Source organism: Halichoerus grypus, chromosome 8 (assembly GCF_964656455.1).
Source record: "Halichoerus grypus chromosome 8, mHalGry1.hap1.1, whole genome shotgun sequence".
In the NCBI taxonomy this organism is placed as follows: domain Eukaryota; kingdom Metazoa; phylum Chordata; class Mammalia; order Carnivora; family Phocidae; genus Halichoerus; species Halichoerus grypus.
In genome coordinates this window covers 53,972,372-53,992,905 of record NC_135719.1, presented here as the reverse complement: position 1 = coordinate 53,992,905, position 20,534 = coordinate 53,972,372, and positions in this window count along the sequence as shown.

The following is a 20,534-nucleotide window of genomic DNA, read 5'->3' as shown; positions in this document are numbered from 1 at the left end:
CCTCAAAGGCAAATTAATTGATGCAAAAAGAGTTAAAATATGATTCATAATTTCTATGTAACATTAAATATATCACAAATACACACGGACATGATAAGATATGTGATGTTCTCATCACCACTGAGTAGGTGACAAACAGGTGAGGCTCGGTGAATGATCAGTGCAACCCTGAATGTATAGACGTTAGGTATTTTCTCATGCCACTTCTTGACATTCTCAGTTATAACTGATTTTATCTCAAAAATAGGTATCAAATAATAACCACTACTTCTATTTGTTTAATGTTTTTCTTACATATACAACACCTAAAAATAATTCTTTAAATTTTAAAAACATGTTTTCATAAACAGTATCTCCAGAATCAATTTTTTTTTTCAATGTTAGCAGAACATTTATTATCATTTCATGGGACATTAATTCTCTATGGAATACAGTTTAAGAGATGCTGCTTGAATATAAAGGAAGATCCTACAAATCAACAAGAGAATGATGGATATTTCCAACAGAAAAATGGTCAAAGAACACTAACAGGTAATTAATAAAAAAAATAAAACTGGCCAATAAACAGATGAAAAATATTCAAACTGACTTCTAAATAAAGATAGACATCCAACTGAAAGACGACTTTCCACGTATTAAATGTAAAATGATTACCTGTTACCCAGCCCCCCACCAGTGAAAGTACTACTTTTACACTGTTGATGAAAATATAAATCAGCACCAACTTTTAGAGTACCATTTAATGGTAGATGCTAAAATCATTAAACACACGTAAACACTTTGCTACCAAACTCTGCATCTGGGATGTACTTAGAGACTTATCTAAGAATGTTTAATTCTGTCTTATTTATAATAAGGAAACAAAAATTCAAAAATAAGGTATTGGCTAATTAAATTATGATGTGTGCACACAATAGAACACAATGCAGTCTTTAAAATATTATGGAAGAGTCATAATGTCATGAAAAAATTCACAACTATTTTAATGAAAAATAAGATTTAAAATAATTCTATTTATTTTTGGAAAAAAACTTTAAGATTTTTAAAAATTCATTTGACGGAGAGAGAGAGACAGCACAAGCAGGGGGAGCAGCAGAGGGAGAGGGAGAAGCAGGCTCCCCGCTGAGCAGGGAGCCCAACGTGGGGCTCCATCCCAGGACCCCAGGATCATGACTTAAGCAGAAAGCAGACGCTTAACTCACTGAGCCACCCAGGTGCCCTATTTTTTGAAATTTTAACAATGGCTATTTTAGGTGATTGAATAAAGTTCTTTGTGCTATGCTTATTTCTGTTTTTTCAAATAGTATTTTTTTCAATGATGAATAATCGTTGAGACTCTATAAAATGATTTGGCAATATATATAACAACATCAAATATTTGTTACTTGATATGGCAGCAACTTCACCTAAAATAAATATGAAATGCACACAAATGTTTGTAAGCCATAATATGATTTAAAATACTATTTATAATAGTGAAAAACGAAGCAACTACAATCAGTTGACTAAAGAAATTCTGTTACTGTCATCTTATATTAGGCAGTTGTTAAAACATGAGGTCAAATAATTTTTAAAGACACTGAAGAAATACTTAGGATACAATGCTAAGAGACACAAGCTGGCTGTTAAATTTATATAATCCATTCTGTAAATATATATTCTATAAATAATATATAGAAATGCATTGAAAAATACTGAAAGAGAATGCACTAAAATTTAATAGTGATTATACCTAGGTTATTTTAAATTTTCTTCACTATACCTTCCCTGAATTTACCCAAACTTTTAGCAAGAAGAATATATGAAAATGACACAGCTGGAAGATGTGGCAAGATGGCTACGAAATCTGTGCTGGAACATGAAGATTATGTGTGATGCATGGAAAAAGAAGACAAAATCAGAGGTACCTTCCGTATCCTGGACTGAATTGCCCCCCGCCCCCACCCCGCCGTGTGGCAGTATTTGGAGCTGGGGACTCTCTGGGAGGAATTAAGCTAAATGAGGTCATAAAGGTGGGGGCTTCATCTGATAGGATTAGTGTTCTTACAAGAAGAGACCCCAGAGATCTCATTCTCTCTCTCTTTCCCTGAGCACACGCCACCGACGAAAGGAAGGCAGCCAGGAAAAGAGGTTTCACTAGAAACTGACTCCACCAACATCTTGATCTTGGACTTCTCGTTTCCAGAATTGTGAGAAATAAATGTGTGTTGTTTAAGCCACCCAGGCTATGGTATTTTGCTAGAGCAGACTCATACACTAGGTTAAAAAAAAAAAAAAAAAAAAAAAATCAGTCTTTTTAAAATGGAAGGAAATGCTCCAAACAGTAGTATCTGCTGGAATACCTCCCTCTCCTGTTTCTAAACACAACAGGAAGACAGTGGGTTATCTGGTGATGAATTGTGGGTCACGGGGACAAGTCCTAATGCCTCTGGTGGAGCCCAAGCTCAAGGTGGGCCACCAGGGTGTGGCCTCCCTACCCCAGAACTCTTGCCTTCAGTGTTGGTGCCTGATTTTAAAAGGTCAGTGGCCCAGAAACCCATTCAGAAGACATGAATAGATCAGGGAAGGCTCTTCCAGAAACAATGTCTAGGCTGGTGGGATGGAGAGGGAAAAGCGCCTTCAAGTACTAACACCCAACACCTTTGCTATTTCCCTTCTGCCTTTCAGATTCGCATAGCAACTCCCTCAAAACAAGAGATAGGCATTTTAGTGATTGCATATCAGATTTTTTTTATCCTGCTCCATTCTAAGTTAAAGAACAGAGGATTTCATTTCCATTTTTGTAAAAGGAGGGAGTAAAAGAGCAATGGTGTCACACATAATCTTCTTATCTGGCAGAACACGAAAGTCAGAGCAGATTCAGAGGCCCCAGTGAGCAAGCAAGACAGTGTGGCAAGGAAGAAAGATGGCAGATGTCTGCACACTCGAGAGGGGCTGCACACCACGTCGTCAACATTAATGTGTTCTTCCTAAAAATCTCAAGACTTTTTCATTAAGTGGATAAAATTCAAATAATGTAATCTGTGCTTTTGCAAATTAGCCACAAACCATCTAGTTTCTCACCAATTACTTGATATTTTTATCTACCTCTAAATGTTACTGACCTAAAAAAAAAAAAATCTGATCAAAGGCTGTAGAAATTCTAACCCCTGCAGCAATTATTAAATTGGTCCACTCTGTGTCCTATGCTGACAAACTGTTATACTCTAGGGCCTGACGACCTACAAGTGTCTCAATTAGACGCATGGATGTAGCAGCAGTGTTTTAAAGTTGTCTACACTTGACTTCATTCCTTTAAAACAATAACTAACCTGCCCAGCCCCGTAAAGTCTCCCCAAACCTAATAAATAGAGATGTATTTCCTTTTATATCCTAGAGCAGATCTGAGGGCGACCGTACCTCCTGGGTAGTCACATAAAATGAGGATAAGCACCTCTGCGAAATAAATCTCCCTCTTATAACCAGCTTCTTACATCCGGCTTCTCCTTGTTGTGAAGATCCCTGCATCTACATAGAATCTTCTTATCTCTTACACCCCTTCATCCACATCAGCCCTAGTGGGCCCTTGTTGTCTAGAACCTTATCAGTTGAGTTACAAAGGGCTTAATCATGGATGCCAAACTCTGCCGAGTAGCAATTAAAACCCCTGACATCTCTTGGGCCGTGAAATTGACCGCTTGAGGGAACAATGGAAATAGAATGTCATGGCAATGTAATTCGGTATTTAGGAAAGTTTATTCCTGTCTTGAGAAGTTGCCTGATTGATATGTCTAAATGTTACCTTTCACAAAAGATTATAGACCTCCCAACATTAAAGACAACTTACACATTACTGCTATACATACAATAGTGCCAAGCCCTGTGTAGGACACAACAGAAATGCTCATAAGTTGTTAGGTTAAAAATTATTTATACTATATTACTATTTTTTAAGGATATTTTTTATTTTTATTTATTTAATGTATTTTTTATTAATTTATTTTTATTTATTTGAGACGGGGAGAGAGAGAAGGAGAGAGAGAATATGACTGTGGGGGAGGGAGAGGGCAAGCAGACGCTGCTGAGCATGGAGCCTGATGTGGGCCTTGATCCCACAACCCTGAGATCAGGACCCAAGCCGAAATCAAGAGTCGGACGCCCAACTGGCTGAGCCAGCCAGGCATCCCACCATGTTATTATTTTTGTCCAGTGAATTCAATGAACACAGGAAACTAGTTGTTGTGGAACAATGCAGATTCATTTCTTGTTTACCTAGTGTGTGTCTCTCATTAGAACAACGTGCTTGTGTGCGTGTGTGGGTGCCTGCCTGATATCTAGCTTTCCTGAGAGCCTGCATCTGGACCAGTCAGCTGCAAACTGCTTCAGTAACCATTAAGAGAGGCCATTTTTCTTAAACAGAAGTTCAACCATTTGCCTAAATATTTATGGAGTTCCTTCCTTGTGCATAGTGAGATCTGGTTCCCCATGCCTGAAACAGTTCTTTGTGCTTCTAATAGCTTCCATCCACCATACAGGCTCTATAAAAAGCCCATAAGGCCCACCTTTGGAACCATATGGATCTGAATCTGTCCGGAAGACAGCTGAATGGCTCTTAAGTCCCTTTGGGCTGGTTCTGAGTCTCTCTCTTACTACCTTTTCTTCCATCTCCTTTAGACCCATACTTCGTTTGCACTACCTGTTTGGTACATGACCGACACTTACGTTTGGATGTTGTCTCTCAGAAGAACGCTTCTCACCTACTACCATCAGCTCATGGTCTCAGAACCCCTGACCAAATCAGAGCCCCAACCCTCCCAGTGCTCAGTGGGAAAGATCAGCCAGCTGGAATGTATTTTAAACTCGTGTCGCATACCCACAAATAAAGATGGGCTTCCCACAGCAGTGAAACCTAATCATGAAAGGTCTGTTGCATCCTCAAAGCACAACTCTTTTTTAATTCTTTGGAGGCTTGTAGGGGAATTGCAGAGAAGGGTACCCATGAGGACTTGGTCTACAAGCAAAAAGAGAAGTGAACATTTTGTTCTCTATGTGCCCTGTTTGACCAGTGATGTCTTCCAATTACAGTAGGAACGGAGAAAGCCACCTGAAAGAAAGTAGGAATGAAGCCATTTCTTTAGTATTTCTGGCAGTTGAGGAAGTCAAGCCTTGACTCTCAAGCTGGAGTGTCCTGAGCACTTGTAAGCACATCCTTCACCTTGTTTTAAAGGTTCTTAGAGGGCTATTCTTTCTCTCCTGCTACTTCCCTTTGCCCTGCCTGCTGCAGAGGCTCAACTACATGGCCCCTTTCTGGCAAATATATGATAAATCACTGGAGATAAAGTTTATAAGGAATAAGTTTTCACGTGGATTAAAGGAAATAGTTATGTGAACAACACTTGTTCATTTATATATGTCCCTACCATGGTTCTGGAGAGGATTTAAGGCAGTTTACAAAAATAATGCCAAAGAGTCTATGACATAACCTATGATTCTGGGCTCCAGAATAAATATATGGAGAACATTCTCCCTAAATTTTTCCCATATCTTACCACCCAGCCCTACTGGCTTCTGCTCATAAATATGTCTTGCATGGCATCTTCTATTTAAGTTAATACACATGTCTCTAAAAGTCTGGCCCTCAGAGAAGCAGTCTGCATACTGCAAAACCTCTCCACTGGATCTGCCACCTTTCTTGGGGTTTTGGTCCTCAGAGATAATTAACACCACCGCGGTGTAGGCAGAATCAATAAAAGATGGAAGATCATCAAAAGGCTACCTGTGTTCAATTAGACAGCACATGCCTTGACAGAATATCCGTACTGAGACAACACAAGCAGTTCAACAGAGAACCCGATCAGAAGTAGGAAGCAGATCTTCCGTGCATCCGAGCCAGGGAACTCCATCGCGGTCCCCGGAGGCGGACGGCTACCTAGTGCCTTCTGAGGAAATGCCAATGACATCTTTCCTTTATTTTTGTCATGATAAAAATACCATATTTTTATTAGAATAAATTACTGAAGTATATAGAGTAGAAAGTAAAATTCCTCCTTCACCTCCTCACCTCTCCCCCTCCCAGCTCATGTCTTCCCTCCAGAGGGTACCTGTTAACAGCTGAAGATGTGTCCATTCTGATCTTTTTCTATCCATTTAAAAATCATAGAACACACAATACTGTTTAAAAATATATAAATAGGATCATGTTATAGAAATATCTATTTCTACCACTTGCTTTTTTCATTTAAAAATATATCATGGAGGGACACCTGGGTGGCTCAGTCAGTTAAGCCTCTGCCTTCAGCTCAGGTCATGATCCCAGGGTCCTGGGGTCGAGTCCCACATCGGGCTCCTTGCTCAGCAAGGAGCCTGCTTCTCCCTCTGCCTGCCTCTGTCTCTCTCTCTCTCTGATAAATAAATAAAATCTTTAAAAAAAAAAAAAATAAATAAATAAATAAAAATATATCATGGAAATCTTTCCTTGATGTTATGGTTGGATCTACTTTTTAAAAAAGAGATGTATTCCAAGTATAGCTATACAATGATTTATTTAACCATTTTCCTACCTATAAACAATTAGCTTGTTACCAATATTTTGCTATGCAAAAAATGCTATAATAAACAGCCTTGGATCCATATCACTCTGCATAGGTGTATACAGAATGGCTTAGTCAGAGGGGCTGTACATTTTTAAAAAAGATTTTATTCATTTATTTGAGAGAGAGAGAGCTGGGGGGAGGGGCAGAGGGAGAAGCAGACTCCCCGCTGAGTAGGGAGCCCGACGACACAGGACTCCATCCCAGGACCCTGAGATCATGACCTGAACTGAAGGCAGACGCTTAACCGACTGAGCCACCCAGGCGCCTAGGGCTGTACATTTTATTAATATTTTATAGGTACTACCAAACTACCTTCATAACTCTAACAAGTTATATAAGAAATTACTTGTTTCCCAAATCCTTACCAACAGGAAATATGATTGATCCTTAAACATTTTGTCATTCTTGTAGGCAAAAAAAGTTAACTCATTGTTCAAATGCCACCTTTCAGTGCCATATTCTGACATTTGCCTGACTAGAGCATGCTTCCGGGAGTAACAACATGATAAGAACGGGGGCGGCAGTGGTGGTTCCAGATTTTATATCTAGGAAAATCCTGAAGCCAGTGGGGTGGTGGCTAGGAGACTGCATTGGAGCTGTGTTTGCCTTGGAAGCCAGTTTTTCTTTATATCATATGTTATATGACTTGGCTTCTGGGACACCGATGAAGATCATGGAATGGTTGAAATTTCCCCCAGTTCCTTCTCCTCAGCTTATGCAGACATGGCAGTTTTGGAAAGGAGGCTGCCACCACCCAGTCAGTCTTAAACAGAGTTCTTGGTGGCGAAAAGAATGTTATATTCACATTGACTTCCATTTATACCACAGCAATTTCCATTTCTTGGGTAAAAAAAATGTAAGACTGACAAATAAAATGCCCAAGCATCCTGTTTTTCATTTTACTTCTAGCTTGGCTGCCTGGAGGTGGTTAGTGCTGAAATACTTTCATATCAATTAACTTAGTTTCTATGGGAAATAGAATTTTGCATTTAGAGAAAAAACTGTAGAATATGTTATCCCAGTACAGGCTGGTGAAAATTACAGTTCCTAAAAGGAACTTCGGAGTTTGATGTGGCATTAACTATATTTAGTTCTGAGCAGAGATAACCACTGGAGGGGCCTACTTCACTGTCAGTTTGAGAAATTACCATTGAACCAAATGATTTGGGGAGAATCAGAAAGAGGACAGCTGGGGTTTCCCTTACTGTGAAATCAAAACACCTCCCAAGTACTTCTTCTTTTAATCCTGAACACAAACTTCATTCTAATTACACTACCAGCAATAGCTGAACAGTGTGAGATCCACTGTGAAATGAATATTACTAATGTAAAAAAACCCCCAGCATATCCATCTTTTAAAAATTTAGTATCTTAATGTGATCCATGACTTAGTCACCTTTTGTACTGCTTTCTGTTTGATTATAATTTTATCTATTAATCATGTTAATCCAATAGACTCTGCCTTAATCAAATGTGAGTCAATTACCCAGTTCTTCAAATTATATTTTTTAATGAAAGACATTTTTTAAAATTGAATGCCAATTAGGGCCAAGCCAAACTTGTTCATAAAGTTTGGGTTATCACAGAACAGTATGAGCCCTTGACTAGACCTGTAATTCCAGCTCCTGATGAGGGCGTGCTGTGTGCTTTTAGACACAGCCATTAACCTCTCTGTAATTCCCGGTTTTCCACCTGTGAAATGAGGATAATGAAACTTCTGGCTTGGGAAATGATTCTATGACTCTTAGTTGAAAAATGCAGCTAGAATACCAATTTTTTTTTTTTTTTAAAGCCTTATGTAATTTTGCTCTTAATTTCTTACCATAATTTTTTTCCTTAGCACCAAACTGCTTTTTGACATCATTAGAGAACTGCACATAATTCTGCTGAGAGGGAAGGGTCTCTGGAGAGCAGATTCTTGACAAGGGATGATTAAGGAGAGAGTGAGGAGGATACTCTGTCCACCGGCCCCCTGGAACTCCGTGCTGGGAAAGGCTGTAATGCTGCTTCCTAGGTCAGCCGAATAGAGCCCCACCATCCATCAAGGAGGCCTGCTACAGACTCGGAAATAGGGAGTGGGGGCAAGAGTGCAGAGAGGACTAGTTCATGCTTTAAGGGGCTCCACGGATGCGTTTCTGGGGTCCTTGTGCTCCACCAATACTGGGTACAAAGTAGCATGTGCACATTTTGCCAGAATGGGAGTCCAGAGTTATTATGAATTTTCAGTAAGATTCTAAATGGAGCCTACAAACCATAGCTTTAGGATCAGACTATGAGGTCAGGGGCCCAAACCTTGGGCTGGGACTGATCCGGAGGCTCATCTCCACCTGCTTAATGGGAGAAGAAAGAGATCTCATCAGCAGAGAAGTGTTTCTCCTTCCATTCCGCAAAGCTGGCTGCCATTACACTGTCTGAAATTAGGGATCTGGACTTCTCGGGAAGAGGGCTCTTTCATAGTTGTTGAAGTTTAGGGAGGTAATGATAGTTATTTCATTCCCTTTCTTTTCTGTTCCAAGTACCCTACTCCTCTGGTATTTTGCTCTGTCGTTCAGTTGAAAGCACGTTAGTGTATTACAGGCTGATCCAGCTGAGCACATTCTGCCGAGAAATGACAAGGAGGCTGGTGGTGGTAAAAAGCTCTCCCTAACACCAGGTAGCAGCATGGTGCATTAGTGCTTCTTGAAGGACAGCTAGGGACCTGCTGTCAGTTTCTAAGTTCTGTATCACCATAGTTCCAAGGAAAATCGTTTGTATTAATTATCACCAAGGAGGGGCTACCTGGGCAGAGAGCTTCTGGTCCATAAAGTGGCCTGGGAAGCTGGCTGGGTAAACTGAGATGTTCTGACCCTTCTGCTAATAAGCTTTTGAAGCCATTCCTCTTGAACGGAAGCTCCACATTTCCAAGGGGCTCAAGGCCACTTGGAGCTAACCACTCTACAGGAGTAACGATTTCTAAGTTGTAATGCTACTGTTAAAAGTTTGTGAGCAAAACTTGCCATGTGCATATGATCAGAGGGAAGCCCTTTTGCATTCCAACCTGTGTGATCATTTGAAAATCTCTGTGTTTCCATCAGGTCCTTGTGCTGATGGCCGCTATAGGGATGCAGGGTTACTCACAGCCAGTGGGCAGCATGCAACTCAATAGTGGGCAAACATCTAGTGTTCTGTAATGTTCTAGTTATCTTGTTGACTCTGAATGCCTGGATTCTGGGTTCTGACTCTCCTCCCCTCTAGCCCCCAGCAAAGATGCTGATGAACATCTTGTGGGAGAAAAAGGAAAGGCCCTACTACGCTTGAGTTAGATAGATAAAACTTTCTCCCTCCAAATTTATGACTCTCTTAGATTTTTAACAGTGGAACTATTAGGTCAAATAAAGTGAGTATTTTGAGGCTTTTGAGAGTTAGGTTGGTTCCAAGGTATTGTGTCAGTTATGGAATTTATTTCTGGTTATATGTTCTCCTTTGAGAATTGTCTTTTAGGTATTTTTTCCATTTACCATACCAGTTTGAGTTTTTATCTCATCTATTTGTGTGAACTCTGTACACACTAAAGATGATAGCTGACTGCAATATTTGCTGCAGATATTGTCCTAAGGCTATCGGGAATTTTCTTGGCGTACAGAACTTTTTGCTTTTATGAAATAAAGCCTGTCCTTTCTTTTCTGACTTCCTTGGCAATTGTATTTCAATAAATATTTATTAAGGGTGTATAGTGTGCCAGGCATCGTGTATGCCCTGGCCTCCAAGAGCTTGCAATCATTCTATGAAGATATAATGGCACAGAAGATCTCACCATATTGGATTGGAGGACTTCCACTTCTGGAATGATAGCTGGCTGGGTACTCAAAGGAAACCTTTGAGTACAGAACAGTACAAGGGTTCTAGAATTAAACCCTAGAAATGACACACTCTTGGAGATATTGCTAGTTTCATAAGAGGTAGAGGAAGTGTCTAAAGATCCCTCCCTTTCAAATAGAAAAAGGGTAGGATAGGGCCAGAGTGGCTAGCAGCAAGAAGCAAGAAGGAGGGTGGTCACCCGACAACAGCTGTGTTATATAGGGTTATCTCGCCTTGCACCAGTTGGGATGGGAAAGCTGACCTGGCATTACCCTTAGAGCTGGGCAAGAGAGGACCTGCTGGGGGCCCATGTTTTAGAGAAGCCTCTCCTATCTAAACACACACAAATACACACAACACCCATACATTAAGTGCCGACACAGCATGACCATACTCTACACAAGGGTTCCCATGACTAACTCCATCAAGGCTCCAGGAAACAAACACTTGTACATGACAGCATCTCAACAAAGGGTGATAAAGTCTAACTGTGGTGAGGTTTGGGTTGTTGGAGATGGATACTGCTTTAGAAGGTAGGGAGGATTTGAAGGGTGGAAACTTTTAGATAAAAGAAAAAATAAATTATTTTTTTAAAGCCTCTCCTTCTGAGTGAATGCAATAGGTCCTTACACAATAAATATTGCTCAGTAGTCTCAAGTGTCCTTTTTTTTTTTTTTTTGCTTCTCTTTGTGTCCAGTTTGTGGTTCTAGAGGGACTCAAAAATTCACACAATATTTGTGACAGATGCACATGATGGTAGAGAAAATTTTCCAGTATTAAACAACTTATATTACTCTTGCATTCACAGATTTGCAGGTTTATTTTTTTATTTTTTTTTTAAAGATTTTATTTATTTATTTGAGAGAGAGAGAATGAGAGAGAGCGAGTACATGAGAGGGGGGAGGGTCAGAGGGAGAAGCAGACTCCCTGCCGAGCAGGGAGCCCGATGTGGGACTCGATCCCGGGACTCCAGGATCATGACCTGAGCCGAAGGCAGTCGCTTAACCAACTGAGCCACCCAGGCGCCCCACAGATTTGCAGGTTTAATATACCATATGTGAAGTGTGATACTTACTGATTCAATGTATTAAAAACTAGAGATACATCAAGAACTAGAATTACAAATGATTTTATGTTATACAAATATATAACAATAATTAAAAATTCTAAAATTACATTAGAAAGCTTCAGTTTCTTGAAATAATTTTGAACCGTGTATTTTGATGGGCAAATATTTACATATATGCTTTGGAGTCAACTGCAGTTTATTTTTTGATCTTTTAGATCGTTAATGTTAATGGAAAACAAATTATGTATCTTGATCGACATAATAAGTGATTTTTCTGAAAGACAAATATGCTCTCATTTCACTCATATGTGGAATTTAAGAAACAACACAAATGAGCAAGGGGGAATAAAAAGAGAGAGACAAACCAAGAAACAGACTCTTAACTCTAGAGAACAAACTAATGGTAACCAGAGGGGAGGTGGGCGGGTGGGTGGGGGGTGGGGGGGGAGTAATGGGTAAAACAGGTGATGGGGATTAAAGAGGACACTTGTTGTGATGAGCACCAGTGTTGTATGGAAGTGCTGAATCACTGTACTGTGCACCTGAAACTAATATTCCACTGTATGTTAACTAACTGGCATTTATTTATTTATTTATTAAGATTTTACTTACTTATTTGAGAGAAAGAGCACAAGCAGGGGGAGTGGCAGGCAGAGGGAGAGGGAGAAGCAGGCTTTCCGCTGAGCAGGGAGCCCAATGCGGGGCTCCATCCCAGGACCCTGGGATCATGACCTGAGCTGAAGGCAGATGTTTAACCGACTGAACCACCTAGGCATCCCTGGAATTTAAATAAAATCTTAAAAAAAAATCGATCATGAAATTTGAAAAAATAAGTGATTTTTCTGAAAGGAAGGCAAGAAAAATACACTTAATGAAATAAGTATATAATAACTAATGAATTATAGTAAGTCCTTATTTTAGTTCTCAGCCAAAAAACTCACTAACCTATCAAAAGAATATCCAGGCAGGTGCAATATTTAACTTCAGTTGTTCTTACAATTTTGCCGACTGTCAGCGACATAAAAAACTATATAGTTTTACACCAAATTTTCTAGTTGGTTGTGTGAAGGTGTAATTTTCAAAGTGGGAAGATGGAAACACAAGTACAGTTTGTAGGCTTGATTCATAATTTCTAAGCATTTAGATACGGAAATGTAGACATCTCAGTTTTACTCTTACCCCAGCCACCAAAACATGTTAGGGGCAGATTTGCATAAATTTTCAAGGGGTCTGAAGTAGTCAGGTTAGTGGCATTTCCTGGGTCAAAGATTAAATTATACAGGGTTTTAAAAAAGTGTCTATTACATGAATTGTGAAAATTATACATGTCAAAACTTTCACTAGGATACAGCAAAAGTGGTATTTTATACATTTAAGTGCTTACACTAGAAAAGAATAAAAGATAAAAATTAACAAATGGTGTCCAACTAAAAAGCTTTTAAAAGGTAGAAGAGAATAAACTTAAAAATATAAAGGGAAGGATATAACAAAGGTCAAAACAGTAACCAATGAAAAAGTAAACAAATGATAGAATAAAAGAAAGTTGCTTCTCTTAAAAGATAAATCAAATAGAGAAGTTTTTGGTAATAATGATCAAGAAAAGAAAAGAGAGGATCACCATAAAGAAGAGAAGGGAAACATAACTATACATACAGTTGAAATTTAAACATGTAATTAAGGAATACTATGAACATTTTTATGTCAATTGAACTAAACAATTAGATGCAATAGACAAATTCCTGGGAAAGTATGACTTTGCAAAACTGATTCATTAAGAAATAGCTTGCACTGTCCCTTAATCATAAAAGAAATAAAAACATTTGTTAAAAATCTTCCCATAAAGAAAACACGAGTAGCGTTCTAATGGACCAAACTAATATTCAGCAAACTGCTCTAGAAAATCCAGAAAGAGGAAACACTTCCCAACTAGTTTTATAAGGCTTATATCTCTTTATACCAAAACCAGACAAGGACAGATTGAGAACGGAAGATTACAGGATTTTTATGGAATTTCAAGTCCAGACATTGTCTTCAAGAGATTTGACATTTTTTAAATATTTTTTAAATTGGCTGTTTAATTTAAAAATTTTAACTTGAATTCATCCAGAGTTGACTTAGATATGCGATGCGAGATGAACACATACACACACATACACACATTTCCTGAAGAGCTAACCTACAGTTCTCTCACCATATAGTAAATAATCTTTTCCCTTTAGTAAAAGTGAGATTTTATTACCAGGAATTTTTATTACTAGGTATTTTTAACATATGCTAACTCAGTTACTTGGGGTTTGTCCCTGGTAAATACTGATAGAAAACAGATTTTGATGTTGCTACACACACACACACACACACACACACACACACAAAGTGAGAGAGAAGCAGGCAATCATTCAATTTAAGTTAAATTTAGTTTTAAAATTAGCCCACTTTATTTGAAGAGCTTGTGTCAATAACTTACTATCCACCTATCTTTTTAATGATCTCAGTGACAGTTTAATTACCATGGACAATTAAAACAGTTAGTATTATTTTGAGTTTTTTATGTTATAGTAGATTATTTCACATTAGATGTTAAATACCTATCAGTTTTCATTTCCTGTTAATAAATTCCCACATTCATCAACCTCAAATATTATAACATTTTCGAACACACACACACAGAGGGAGGGAGGGAGGGAAAAGAGAGGGAGGGAGCCCAAGCAAACTGTTTCAGGCCTTTGCAGGAAAATTACCGGGCAGCTGGTATCTTGTTAGCTTGGGGTTCTGATTGATGACAGACAACATAATAAATAATCTATTTACTAACTCCTAACAACTAAATAATGCACTTATTTTTCACCATAACTGAATTGCCAATACTGTATTGACCAAGTGTCACAGGGCTGGGGTTAGACTGACCTCATGTCACCACTTTTCTTTCTACAGCATCAGTGAAGACCCCAGTAAAGACCCTTATTACTCTGATTAATGGAAGGCACTAAAGGTTACCAGTGAACTGGGTTGTATGTATTTATTTACACTTAATTCACTGGTAAGGGGTGGATGGATGGGAATTCACCAGGTAATGGAAAACACAGTGATTTTTTCTTCCCTCTCATACCGTCTACATAAATGGCTGCTTTTGCGTATTGCAGGGTGCTTACTGGTGCAGGCAGCTTCTGATGCCCATTCTAAATGGCAAGAGTAGAGTGCTCGAGGCACAGAAATGGAATCTTCCCAGGGCTGAGCATGGAGTCTTTGCTCCATAAACATTTGTCGATTTGGTTCGGAGACCACAGACCCCGCAAAGTGGATGGCAGCACAGAATAACCTTCTATGACTTTGAAGAAAGCAACCACTTAGCATCTCTAACTATGCCTTCCAAATACAATTTTCAATACCAGTAAAAAGAAATTCTTTAGTCTTCATATAGGCAGCATCAAGGTGTCTGCTAACTTTCACCTCCCCCACAACTCCTTTAGTTTGGGTCCTATCGTGGGTGATGCCTTTGAAGTCATCTTCCTGTCTCTAATATAACCTTCCCTTGGCTTTCACAAGACACCTAGAATCACACCACAGGGCCATCACTCACGCATCTCCTTCCTCTAACCCCACAGACCCACTTCCTCCCTAAACACAAGAACTCAATAGTGCTCTGCCCTCTAGTATTTTGGTTCCTGATTCAGTTCTTACTTCTCTGATCAGTTTTTATCTTCAAAGCTTTGTCTCCTAATTAGACTGTAAATTCTTTTGGTATGAGTTCTTATCATATTTTTAACCCAGCAATTCTTAGGCTTGGAATAGTTGTTTATCTGAAATGGAGTAAAACTTGCAAGTGAGTACAAATTTAACTTGAAGTCATGTATGTGTGTGTGTATGTGTGTGTATGAAAGAGGGAGAGAGAGAGATTCTTATTTATTCACCCATGTGTGCCACTTAGAAATATACATCCTCTTGCCGATAGCACTGCAGCAGAAAAACAATTCATACGAATGACAAGCTCTTTGAAGCACTATAGAAATAATCACTTATCAAACTAGTTCAATTACATTTCTTACTACTGATTAAGATTAATCTAGACCTTTGTATGAACAAAAATTTGGTTGCTGAGGTGGGATTTTATAGTTGTATCACTATAAATTTATATCCACCATATAAAAATTGTCAATGTATATAATTAACTGCCAAAACATTCCCTAGGGTTAACTGTCAACTGAATTAACTAAGAAATACAGTTAGGTTTTAATTAGCCATTTTAAGACCTGTAGAATTCAGTGTAGAAATCAGGGTGATAATTTCATATAAAAAAAAAAAAAGCCTCTTCTCAACTTTCAGGTTCACATGAGATTCTAAATACATAAATATATACTTCCCAGTGAAATCCCCCTCCCTCCCTCCATTCTTTCCTCCCTCCCTTCCTCTATTCCTTCCTTTCTTTTTGTACCTTTGCAACTTATGTTTTAACAGTAAAAGTGAACACTTCTAGATAAGAATATTTGTCAAAGAGAGATTGCCAGCTATTCCAAAGCCTAAATTTTACCATTCCCAAATTTTCAATATTATTTTTTAAATGTTTATTGGAAAAATCTCTCAGCTATCTGTGATTTGAGTTTTTAATTATTTTAAAAACAAGCCTACTCAAATAGTTATGAGTTCATAAATTTGTGAAAACAATTGGTTGTGGTCAGATGATGACAAACTCAAAATGTTTACACATCTTTTGAAATCTTTGAGTGTGCTAATCTATTCACACACACACACATTCTGATTATAGTAATAAATCAATAAAATACCACACACTTGGCTGTGCCTAAGCTACATTTAGAAGTGATAAAAGTTTCAATTATTTGATTGCATTCATCTGGCCATGAAGCATCAGAATAAATTATGGAAGAGGCAGTTTATTTCAAAAGAATGAAGCTATTCTGACATTTTAACTGATGATTATTTGATGTACTCTCAAATTGTAATTGACTTGATACCAAGTCACTGGCCATCTGAACCCTGAATAAGTTGAAAATAAAATGTTTAAGGTAACAAAGATTATTAGACTATTTTCCAGCTCTCATTCTGAAATCCTTTTTGGTTTCAGTTACCTGCCTTGAATGCGTACATTGATCTAATAAACTGAAGAATGAATAAAGCTCCTCTTCTTTTTGTGCTGTGGAGCCAATATAACAGAGTTTGAAAAGATTACCTTGAGTATTTGAAGAAATTGACATCTCTCTCTGCTTTTACCTCATTTAAAAAAAAAAAAAGGAGGGGCGGCTGGGTGGCGCAGTTGGTTAAGCGTCCCACTCTTGATTTCAGCTCAGGTCATGATCTCAGGGTCGTGAGATCCAGCCCTGTGTTGGGCTCTGCACTCAGTGGGGAGTCTGCCTGAGAGTCTCTCTCTCCCTTTCCCTCTACCCCTCCTCCCTTCCCTTCTCTCTCTAAAATAAATAAATAAATAAATAAATAAATAAATAAATAAATAAAGGGAATTCAGGATTAATGTGTTTTGATTAGGAGAGTCTTGTGATATGGCAACTTCTTAAACACTGGGCCTTGTTTTTAACATGGGTCCATATTCTGCCAAGGACACTCCCTAAATCTCAGGCAGTGGTTGAGGACTCCAGTGACCAGGGTTTGACATTCTGCTATGTAACCTTAAACCAGTCACTTAACCTCTGTGGGCCTCATTTTCCATATTTATAAATAGGAGGTAATCATATTCCATTCAATGGGTTATTTGGAGGATCCAATGAACTAATGTATGTGAAAATGCTTTACAAAATATTATACTATCAAACTGCAAAACTGTCAAAGGTGTGTTATCATTATTATGTTTCCATCAGGTATTATTCCTCAACACATACTGCCCACAGAGTGTGTGACATCTACTTACGCTTATAGAAGAGGAACATGCTACTTCTCTCTGGACCAACAGCTTTACATATCTACTTTTATAATAGCATTTGATACACATGATTTTCTTGACTTCAGTGTTCTCAAAGCTTTTTTGGTCAGTTATCTCATAAATAAAAATATGGAGGAAGCATGCAACCTAATATATTTGTATGTTTTACATGATTTAATACATTAGGGACCTTAAGAAAACATATCCAAGTAACAGTAATTTTAAAAGGATGAAAGAGACTTTGTGTGTGTGTATGGAAATTATTCAATTATTCTATTATTCAATAGAAAAAGACATGCTCCATTTCTAACAAAACTAAGAAATAACTAGAACCCCAAACTGTAAAATAAGTGGAAGGGTTGCTGAAAGGAGTGGAGATTATTTAGGAATACATTAAGAGAGAGGACACTTGCAACACAGATCTTGGAAAAAGAAAAAAAAAACACCCTCCTGAAAGGTGGAGGTTTACCCTGAGGTGCAAAACCTATTATCTTATATGCAACTGCAGAAACAGAGTGCACATGCTGGCAGGAGGAGCACCTTTTACCTGGTTTTATTCCAAGAAAAAGAAAAAAGTGAGGCTAAGAGAGAAATTGCAGAGACAAGTCATATTTGTAGGAAGCAGTCTATCTCTGCCAGAGGGGTAAAAAGTAACTTTGCTTTGGAAAAACCTCATAGCTGCTAAACCCCATTGACTTAAGAAAAACAAACTTACACACAAAACATAAAAAAAAAAGTTCTAGTTGGCTTTGGCCCTTCCCCAGCATGAACTTTTGCAAATAGTTGGTTGAGGAAACACCCACATTGTAAGATGAAAAGTCAAAAAGAAACAGAGGATTAACAGAAGCACAGGGAAAAAATAAAAGGAGCAGAAGATATTGCCACAGGATAGATGAAAAGTATGAGGAAACTTTTCACCAAAAATTTAAAAAGCTTGGTGAAGCAATTGTTCTATGAAGGAAGAACACAAATCAGAGATGCAAGAACTCAGAGCGAGACAACAGAGGCAGAGCTTAGGACAAAGGTTGAAAGAAAAAAAAAATCACAGAAATTGAAGTGAAATTGGAAGAAGTACCAGGGAGGCTAGACACTGCTAAAAACACAGTGGGGAACAGAGGCTCAAAAAGGAAGGTGGGGGTAGACGGAGGGAGGGAGGGAGGGAGGGAGGCAAATGAGTAAAACTGAAGAAAGAGTTAAAGGATAAAAAGGAAAAGATATAGAGAGTCGGCAAAGGGGAGTGGGAGTCAACATACGCATAACTGGGTTTGCTGAAGAACGCATTGAATTATAACAAATACTTAAAATATAATTTAAGAAAATTTACCTGAAATAAAATAAATTTGTATCCACATAAGAAAGGACACACCGTATTCCGGGGAAAACGGACTCTGACATATCCTAGTAAAGTTACTGGGCTTCAAGACAACAACACAACAACAACATTCCTTGGACAGCCAGGCCAAGAGTCATTTATAAAAGGAAAAAGGTGTGCTGGCCTCCAACTTCACAGCAGCAGGCAATGCTAGACTGACTTCTAAGTCAGAGGAGTAAAACCTCTGGTAGCCTCCAGGAAAGGATTTGTAACCTAAGGATGTTATTTGGGTATAAGGACAACAGGCAAATACTTTTGAACACACAAGGATTCAGAGACTATTATTCCCATTAGTCCTTCTGGAGGAATGGCTTAGAGGACAAACTTCAGCCAATTAAGATATAACAGAAAAGGGACCAACATGAGCACTGAATGTATTAGCACTAAAATAAATGTGTGGTTCAGATTACAGAGCAGAATGTAAATATTTTGTGCCCTAAAAATGCAGACATGATATGAGTAATACAAGTTGGGAGGGTAAGGGCAGAAGAAGCTGGAAAATAAAGGCTATGCAGATTCATACACAAAAAACCTGTGATGTGGTTAAAGGATATCGACAAATCAATATAGGCAAGAGTAGATCTAATTGTACAAAACAGGAAAAACATGAAGAAAGATGAAATAATTCATAAAAATTGGGTGATGGAAAAGAGAATGGGGAAGAAAGGAATATATGCAATTCTTTATGCTCTGAATAAGTCATGCCTAAAGAAATTTGAGGATTCATTACCATATAAACTTAAAATTTAGGGGTACCTGGGTGGCACAGTCAGTTACTCATCCTGACTCTTGGTTTCAGCTTGGGTCATAATCTCAGGGTCATGGGATCGAGCCCTGCATCAGGTTCCACACTCAGTGGGGAATCTGCTGGGGACTCTTTCTCTCTCTCCCTCTGCCCCTCCCACCCCATGCACACTCACTCTCTAAAATAAATAAGTAAAATCTTTTTTAAAAACCTTAAAATTTAAGGGTAACCACGTGTAAAAAAAAATAAAAACTTCCTATTTATCATGCAAAAATGAAGAAATAGGTAAGGGAATAAAATATATGTTGAAAGATTTTCACAAAACTATAAAAGAGAAAACACAATATAAAAAATATGACAGAAGTAAAGCAAAACTTATCCGTCACACCAGTCAATATAAATGGACTCACTTCACCTAGTAAAAGAAAACAACTTTGAGAATGGATCACAAAGCAAACCTAAATTTTATGTCATACATAAGAGACCTCCAAAGTGAAGGGATTCAGAAAGTTTGAAAACAAAGGACAAGTAAAAGATACTAGGCAAATGCACATACACAAACAAGTTAATCATCTTAATGTCAGACAAGATTGAAGAGAGGATGAAGAACATTAAATAAGCAAAAATGGGTTTCTTATTTTGTTAGCCTATAAATTTAACCTGATACCAGTAAATATACCAATTGAGTTTACCTTGAAAGGAGACAAACTGACACATTGTTGTAGAAATTAATCAGCAACTTTAGCCAGGGAAAATCCAAAACAGTAGAGTAAGAAGAAGGAACTAGCCCAAAGAAATAAGAAAATGTCTCATAATATTCTAATGGATTATACAATGAATCACATAAATAGAAAGAAATGGCACAGAATTGAAGGTCCAGAAATTGATATACAATCGGGTTTGTATGCATTATAGAATCAAATCTAGCATATGATAAAAATGCCATCTCAAATCAGTGTGGAAAAGAGAGCTTACTCAGTAAATGGTAGGGGAATAACCAAGTTGTCATAGGAAACAAAGTTTGATCTATACCTTACACTTAAGTTAGAATAAAT